The sequence below is a fragment of the Erinaceus europaeus genome, chromosome 13, assembly GCF_950295315.1.
Source record: "Erinaceus europaeus chromosome 13, mEriEur2.1, whole genome shotgun sequence".
Classification (NCBI taxonomy): Eukaryota; Metazoa; Chordata; class Mammalia; order Eulipotyphla; family Erinaceidae; genus Erinaceus; species Erinaceus europaeus.
In genome coordinates, this window is record NC_080174.1 from 40955344 (window position 1) to 40963855 (window position 8512).

An 8512-nucleotide genomic window follows, 5' to 3' on the forward strand; every position below is an offset into this window, starting at 1 on the left:
CCCTTCTGATTAGTTTAGCCTGACTTAGGACACAGGAGCACTACAACACCTAGGAAATCTCCATGGATGGTGGATCAGTGCTGTGGTTTCTCTCCCCCCTCCATTCTCTTTCTCCTCCTTTTTCTTTTCTTTCATGGTATATATATATATATATATATATATATATATATATATATATATATATATATATATATATATATATGTATTGGGGGGGGAATAAAGAGTTGGTGACCCAGTCATAACAAGGGGAAAAAAAATCAATTAAAGGCTTGTTTTATGGAAGAGGTCCTGAAGGTAGAATGGAGATTACCATTATCATCATCATCATCATCATTATTTGCTAGGACAGAGAGAAATTGAGAAAGGAAAGGGAGATGAGGGGGGGTGATAGAGAAGGAGAGAGATACCTGCCACAGTGCTTCTCCACTCCTGGAGGTTCCCAAGTCTTTGCTCATTGTAATGTGTGTGCTCAACCAGGTGAGCCATAGCCTGACCCCCTAGAGAGTCTCTTTGTTTACAAATCTCTTTGTTTTATACTATTGTGTAATTATTGTTCTTTTTTTGTGGTCTAATTAAAACATTGGTCTTAAAGTAACAGTGCTCCCTTACATGGCTCTAGATGAATAAGGTGCCCTGAAATTGACGAATTAAGCAAAAATAGTCTGTAGCACTGTTTGCAGGAATTGCTATTTATTTATTTTTATTTTGCAGAGCTGATACCTCACACATGAATGACTTCACCTCTCCAGACCACCTTTTTTTTTTTTTTAATCAGATAGAAAGACAGAAAAAAAGACATAAAAGTGCCATAGTTACTCTGGTACCATCCATCTCCCATCTAGTGTCAAAGTCTGAATCTAGGACATATGCATGACAAAGGTATGTTATTTTATTTTATTTTATTTTATTTTATTTTATTTATAAAAAGGAAACACTGACAGAAACCATAGAATAAGAGGGGTACAACTCCACACAATTCCCACCACCAAAACTCCGTAACCCATCCCCTCCCTTGAAAGCTTTCTATTCTTTAACCCTCTGAGTATGGACCCAGGGTCATTGTGGGATGCAGAAGGTGGAAGGTCTGGATTCTGTAATTGCTTCCCAGCTGAACATGTGTGTTGACAGGTCCATCCATACTCCTAGCCTGCCTCTCTTTCCCTAGTGGGGTGGGGCTCTGGGGAATTGGAGCTCCAAGACACATTGGTGGGGTTGTCTGTCCAGGGACAAAGGTATGTTTTACCTGATAAGTTATCTCTACAATCCAGGAAGTGTTTTTTTTTTCTTCCCTCCGGAAGTGTTTTTTTAATAGTTAAATATTAAAGTTAAATTTTCAAAAGGAAGAACACAGAACAAAAGCATACTCTACTTACTACCCACATACAACTACTTTCTACTGTCTTTTGGGGACAGAACAGAGTTTCAGACCTGTTAAAAGTTTCATTTTGGGAAAAATTGTGCAATTACACTTCAGAGTATATAAAACATCTATAAAGAACTAATGCAGCTCAACAAAAAGAAAAAGAATGACCCAATTTAAAAAAAGTGGGCTGAAAATACAAATAGACGGTTCTGCGAAGGAGAAATATACATGGTTCACACAGACATATGTGGAAATGCCCCAATTCACATATCATTAGAGAAATGCAAATCAAAACCACATTGAGTGTTCACCTCACACCTGTAAGAATGGGCTTCATCAATAAAACAAGAGGAGTTAAGTGTTGGAGAGGATGTGGAGAGGAGGAACTCTACTACACTGCTGGTGGGAATGTAAAACTGGTGCAGCCATTATGGAGAACAGTGTGGGGAATCCTTAATCAAATACAAATGGAAATGCCATTGATTGAGCAACCCCACTACTAGGAAAATGCCCAAAAGATAAAAGAATACTAGTCTGAAGGGATATATGTACCCTCATGTTCGTAGCAACTGTATTTACCATAGCAAAAACCTGGAAACAACCAAAATGCATTTGACAGCTGACTGGATAAAAACATTATGGGACATATACTCAACAGAGTATTATTCAGCAATAATAAAAAAAAAGATGATATTGTGTCCTTTGGGATAAAGTGGATAGAACTGGAGAAGATTATGTTCAGTGGTTTCACTCATATGTGGGAATATAGACAATTGAGTATACAAATGTGAAAAAAACAAAATGTCAACCTATTTCCAAGACTGGAAGAACTATAGTGGTTATCTGTGGGGGGATGGGAACACAGACAGGCCTTTGGTGATGGGAGTGGTGAAAAAATTTAAATAATAAAATAAAAAATTAATTCTGCTTCTTAACCTTAGAAAATAAAAATAATTACACCAATGTAAAAGACTCTGGAGTGGGTGTGGGGGGGAGGGTTCTGGTCCTAGAACATGATGGCAGAGGACCTAGTGGGGGTCATATTGTTATGTGGAAAACTGGAAAGAGTTATGCATAAACAAACTATTGTATTTACTGTAAAACAGTAATTCCTCAATAAAGAAATTTAAAAAATAAAATAAGGAAAAAATGAAGAAAACTTATCTTAGGGCAGAGGGTAGAAAGCATAATGGTTATGCAAAAAGATTCTCATGCCTGAGGCTCCAAAGTCCCAGATTCAATCCCCTGCACCATCATAAACCAGAGCTGAGCAGTGCTCTGGTAAAAAAATAAAAAGAAAAAAAGAAAAAAAAAGAAAACTTATCTTGATCCAGGAAGCCATATGACCCAGGAGACCAGGTAACCTGATGGACTCACATCCCCATCTTGTTTGCTATGGAACCCACCTCCTGGTTTGACAGCCACTGTCTACCTATAAAGTATTCACTGAGACAAAAGAACAGGAAAATAGACTTGAGCAGGGACTTCTACCTCCATTTCATGTGAACAACAATAAAATCTTTGTGATTTTCTGTGCCACCAGGCCATGGGTCCATGTTCAACCTCATTATGGTTATGATTTTTATTTTTAGTATATTTGTTTATAAAGATGTACTTATTTATTTATGGGAGAAAGGGAGACCAGAGCATAACTCTGGCATGTGTGGTACTGGATCAAGCTTGGGATCTTCTTTATCTTTATTTATTTATTGGACAGCAACAGCTGGAAATCAAGAGGCAAAGGGATGATAGGAAAAGAAACAGAGACATCTGCAACACTGCTTCACCTCTCAAAGCTTTCCCGATGCGCCATCACCCGGTCCCCAAGCTTGGGATCTTGCACATGCAAGTCTTGTGCTCTACCACTACAAACCTTTGCATTTTATTTATTTACATGAGAGAGAGAGAGAGAGAGAGAGAGAGAGAGAGAGAGAGAGAGAGAGAGAGAAATGATATGAGAGACCAGAGTACTACTCTCTTATGTGGTGCCAGGGATCAGATCCAGATCCTCAAGTACACAAGGCATGATTTCAGCCAATGAACCGCCTCTCTTGGGAGAGATTATGGCTTCTTAAAAGAACCTTTATCTTAAGTGTTGAAACAGGGACCAGGTGATGGCACACCTAGTTGAGCGCACATGTTAAAATGCACAAGGACCCAGGTTCAAGCCCCTAGTCCCCACCTGCTGGGGGAAAGCTTCATGAGTGCTGAAGCAGTGCTGCAGGTGTCTCTCTGCCTCTCTCCATCTCTATCTCCCCCATCTCTCTTGATTTCAAGCTGTTTCTATCCAATAAATAAATACATGCAATTTAAATTTTTTAATTAAGTATTGAAAGATAAAAATTATGGCTAGGAGTATGGCTTGACCTGCCAACACCCATGTTCAGTGAGGAAGCAATTACAGAAGCCAGACCTTCCACCTTCTGCAACCCCTGATCCTGGGTCCATACTCCCAGAAGGATAAAGAATAGGAAAGCTTGGTTCAGGGGTAGATAGCACAATGGTTATGCAAACAGACACTCATGCCTGAGGCTCTGTCAAATCCCCTGTTCAATCCCCCGCACTAACATAAGCCAGAGATGAGCAGTGAAAAAAAATAAAATAACAATAATAGGAAAGCTTTCAAGGAAGGGGATGGGATACAGAGTTCTGGTGGTGGGAATTGTGTGGAATTGTACCCCTCTTATAGTATGGTCTTGTTGGTGTTTCCATCTTGTAAATAAAAAATTTTCAAAACTTACATGCTATCTGGAATTGCCTTAAATTAACCCCAGAGTGAAGTGAGGGTGAAGGCAGAGAAGAAGCAAGTATGTCACTGTGATGGGTATGGAGGGTACTCCCCCTACTGTTCTTTATGTTTGGGTTTTTTCCAAAAATCAAAGCTTCTAAATTATGTTTCTTTAAAAAAAATATTTATCTTTAATTTTTATTTATTCACTTATTTTAAGGGTTTTAAAAATATTTATTTATATATTTATTCCCTTTTGTTGCCCTTGTTGTTTTATTGTTGTAGTTATTATTGATGTCATTGTTGTTGGATAGGACAGAGAGAAATGGAGAGAGGAGGGGAAGACAGAGGCGGGGGGAGAGAAAGACACCTGCAGACCTGCTTCACCGCCTGTGAAGCGACTCCCCTGCAGGTGGAGAGCTGGGGGCTCAAACCAGGATCATTCCACTGATCCTTGTGCTTTGCACCACTTGCGCTTAACCTGCAATGCTACCACCCGACTAACTCCGTATTCACTTATTTCTATAGAAAGAGAAATAGAGAGGGAAAAGGGAAACAAAGAGGGAGAGAGATACCTGCAGCACTTCTTCACCACTTGTGAAGCTTCCCCACTGCAACTGGGGACTAATGACTTGAATCCAGGTTCTTACATATGGTAACATGTGCAGTCTACCACCACAACCCAGACCCAAAGAAATTTTTAATTTTTTAATATTTATTTATTTTCCTTTTTGTTGCCCTTGTTGTTTAATATTGTTGTGGTTATTGATGTCATTATTGTTGGATAGAGCAGAGAGAAATGGGGAGACGAGGGGAAGACAGAGAGGGGGAGAGAAAGGTGGATAGACACCTGCAGACCTGCTTCACTGCCTGTGAAGTGACTCCCCTGCAGGTCGGGAGCCGGGGGCTCGAACTGGGATCCTATGCCAGTCCTTGCGCTTTGCGCCATGTGCACTTAACCCACTGCACCACCGCCCGATTCCCCCCAAATAATTTTTTCAATATTTTATTTTTTTATCAATGAGAGGGGTAGGAAGAGAGAGAGAAAGAACCAGACATCACTCTGGTACATGTGCTGCCGGGGATTGAACTCAGGACCTCATGTTTGAGAGTCCAATGCTTTATCCACTGCACTACCTCCCAGACCATGCCCCAAAGATTTTAAATTAAGTTGAAGGAAATAATACTTTTCTAGTGCTTCTAATGCAGCAGTCTTTGGAACTACATTCAAGATTCATTGGAATACCCCTTTTGAAGTCAATATTTTCTTTTGCAAGATTTTGGAGGAAGATATTGGTCAAAAATCATTCATACTGCCCTTAGGTGTTCTGTTTGCAAGGATAGACTTGACCATTTATGTGGCAAAGTGAAGATTCCCTTATCTGCAGTTAACAGATAATTTCTTGGAATTTAGAGATCAACTAAAGAACTTTGTTCTCATGTTCCCCTCTAATAAATGACAAGATAGTGGACTAGTATGTCTGTTTCCCATGTAAATCAGTAACCTAGAGATGAAATCTGGAGACAGAATGGAGAAAGACTATAATACTTATTAAGGCCTATTTTAGACTTTTTTTTTAAATGAGAACTTTGCTCAATTCTGGTTTATGGTGGTGCTGGGGATTAAACCTGGGATATTGGAGCCTCAGACCATGAAGTCTCATTGGGTAGACACTTTGCTATCTCCCCGATTCCATTCTTAGGATTTCAAGGCAATAATGAAACCATGGCCCCAAAGGACAAGGCTGCCTGGCATGGCCCTGAGGTTGACAAACTGGGTTAGGTAAAAGATAAAGGTCAGTTCTCTGCTTATAGAAACTTCTTTTCAAGGAGTGGTAAATAATATGCTAAGACTGTATGTTAAAAACAAAAGACCAAAAGGATGATAGGACTATAGCCTCCACACTGGTTCACTAGCTTTGGTCCTTTAGAAAAATGTGACAAGTTAAGACCTGCTATAAACTTTGTTTTAGGATGAGATCCACCCAACATTCATCATAATCTAGGAGACTGCATGACCTGATGGCCTCAAGATTTCATTCTTGGGGGCTGGGCAATAACACAGCAGGTTAAGCGTGCATGGAGCAAAGCACAAAAACCAGCGTAAGGATCCTGGCTCAAGCCCCTAGCTCCCCACCTGCAGGGGGTCACTTTGCAAGCGGTGAAGCAGGTCTGCAAGTGTCTATCTTTCTCTCTTCTCTGTCTCTCCTCCTCTTTCGATTTCTCTCTGTCCTATCCAACAACAACAGCTATGACAACATTAACAACTACAAGAAGCGCAACAACAAAGACAACAGAAATAGGAAATAATGGCCTCCAGGACCAGTGGTTTCATGGTGTAGGAACTGAGCCTCCAGATAACCCTGGAGGCAAAAAAAAAAAAAAAAGGATTTCAGGGGCCGGGTGTTGGTGCACCTGGTTGAGCCACATTACAGTGTGAAAGGACCTGGTTTCGGGCCCCTGACCCTCACCTGCAGGGGGAAAGCTTTGCAATTGGTGAAGCAGGGCTGCAGGTGTCTCTCTATCTCCTCCTTCCCTCTCAATTTCTGGCTGTTTCTATCCAATAAATAAAGATAATTAAAAAAAAAAAAAGAGGATTTCAGCCTTTTCTGTTCTGGAACCCTCCTGGTTTTCCAGCCCCTGCCCCTTTCTACCTGCTATACAGTCCCTGAAACAAATAAGTAGGAAGATTTATTTCTGAGTTGGTCCTGCCTCCATTTCACATTTGAATGGCAAATGTGTCTTTCCCTTTTTGTGAAAGCTGATGTGACAGTGTTTGGCTTTCTGGCACTAGCATCAGACCCTTATTTTGCTTCTGTGAAAGCCTTTATTTTTCTGACTTCAAAGTCCTTCAGTCTCCCATGAAAGGAAACTTTAGGAGATAAAACTGTAAAGAACATTTTAAGTATGTGACTATCAAAAAAGAATTGTGGGTACCCTACACAGAAGAGGGCACAGGGGAAAGAGATAGGAAATTTTCTTTTCTTTCCTTCTCTCTCTCTCTCTTTGTTTTTTTAGAGTTTTTTTTAAATTTTATTTTATTTATTCCCTTTTGTTGCCCTTGTTGTTTTTTATTGTTGTAGTTATTATTATTGTTGTTGTCGTCGTTGTTGGATAGGACAGAGAGAAATGGAGAGAGATGGGGAAGACAGAGAGGAGGAGAGAAAGACAGACACCTGCAGACCTGCTTCACCGCCTGTGAAGTGACTCCCCTGCAGGTGGGGAGCCGGGGCTCGAACCGGGATCCTTATGCCGGTCCTTGTGCTTTGCGCCACCTGCGCTTAACCCGCTGCACTACAGCCCGACTCCCCCTCTCTCTCTCTTTTACTAGATCACTGCTCAGTTCTGGCTTATGGTAGTGTGGGGGGCTGAACCTGCGACTTCAGGCATGAGTCTCTTTGCATAACCATTATGCTATCTCCCCCCCCCCCATTTCCTAATGTTCTTTTTCTTAACCTTTGTGGTAGCAATATGGGATTTCACTTTACATTCCTTTTATTCAACTCTACAACTACTTGTATGCACTTGTGTAATATCACACAATTTAATATATATATATATATATATTCATTAATGAGAGAGGAGAGAACAAGAGCATCACTCTAGCACACACAGTGTCAGGGATGGGGGCCAGGTAGTGTGGTGCACTTGGTTGAGCACACATATTACAGTGCGCAAGGACCCAGGTTCAAGCCTCTGGTCCTCATCTGCAGAAGGAAAGCTTCAGGAGTGGTGAAGCATGGATGCAGGTGTCTTTCTATCCCTCCCTCTCTCTAACTTCTCCTCCCCTCTCAATTTCTCTATTTCTATCCAATAATAAATAAATAAAATAAATAAATAAATAAAACACACACATACACACATTACAATGTCAGGGATCGAACTTAAGACCTCATTGTTGAGAATCCAACACTTTGTCTATCCTCTGCACCACCTCCTAGGCTGCTATCACACAATTGAAAAAGAAGAAGAAAAGAAGCTTTAGAACTTATCTGAGGGGCCAGGTTAGCTTTGGGAAAACCCCCAGAAGTAGAAATGGGCAGAGGTCTGAGGGTTTCAAGCATTTTTATTAAGTGAATTCCATGGAATACTAGTTCTGGAGGATGTTCATGCAAATGAATAGGTTGGGAAATCCTAGGCTAAATGTCCAATACACAAGAGTATAAAATCCTTAAAGATCAGATAGTGTTCCAAATGATTAATCATGGTCAAAGTGGATCCGCTTGTTTTGTGGGAGGACTGACTACTCAGACCCCTTAGCTTATTACTATGTTCGTAGTGTGGAGAAGATGTCAGACTCTGCAATGTTCCTTAAATCTCTTGAGTTTGTAGTGAATCAGATCTAATTAATACCCTCAGGACTTACCAGTCCCTCAGCCTCTTGACCCCCTTGCTCATGGAAGGCCTGGATACTACGCCTT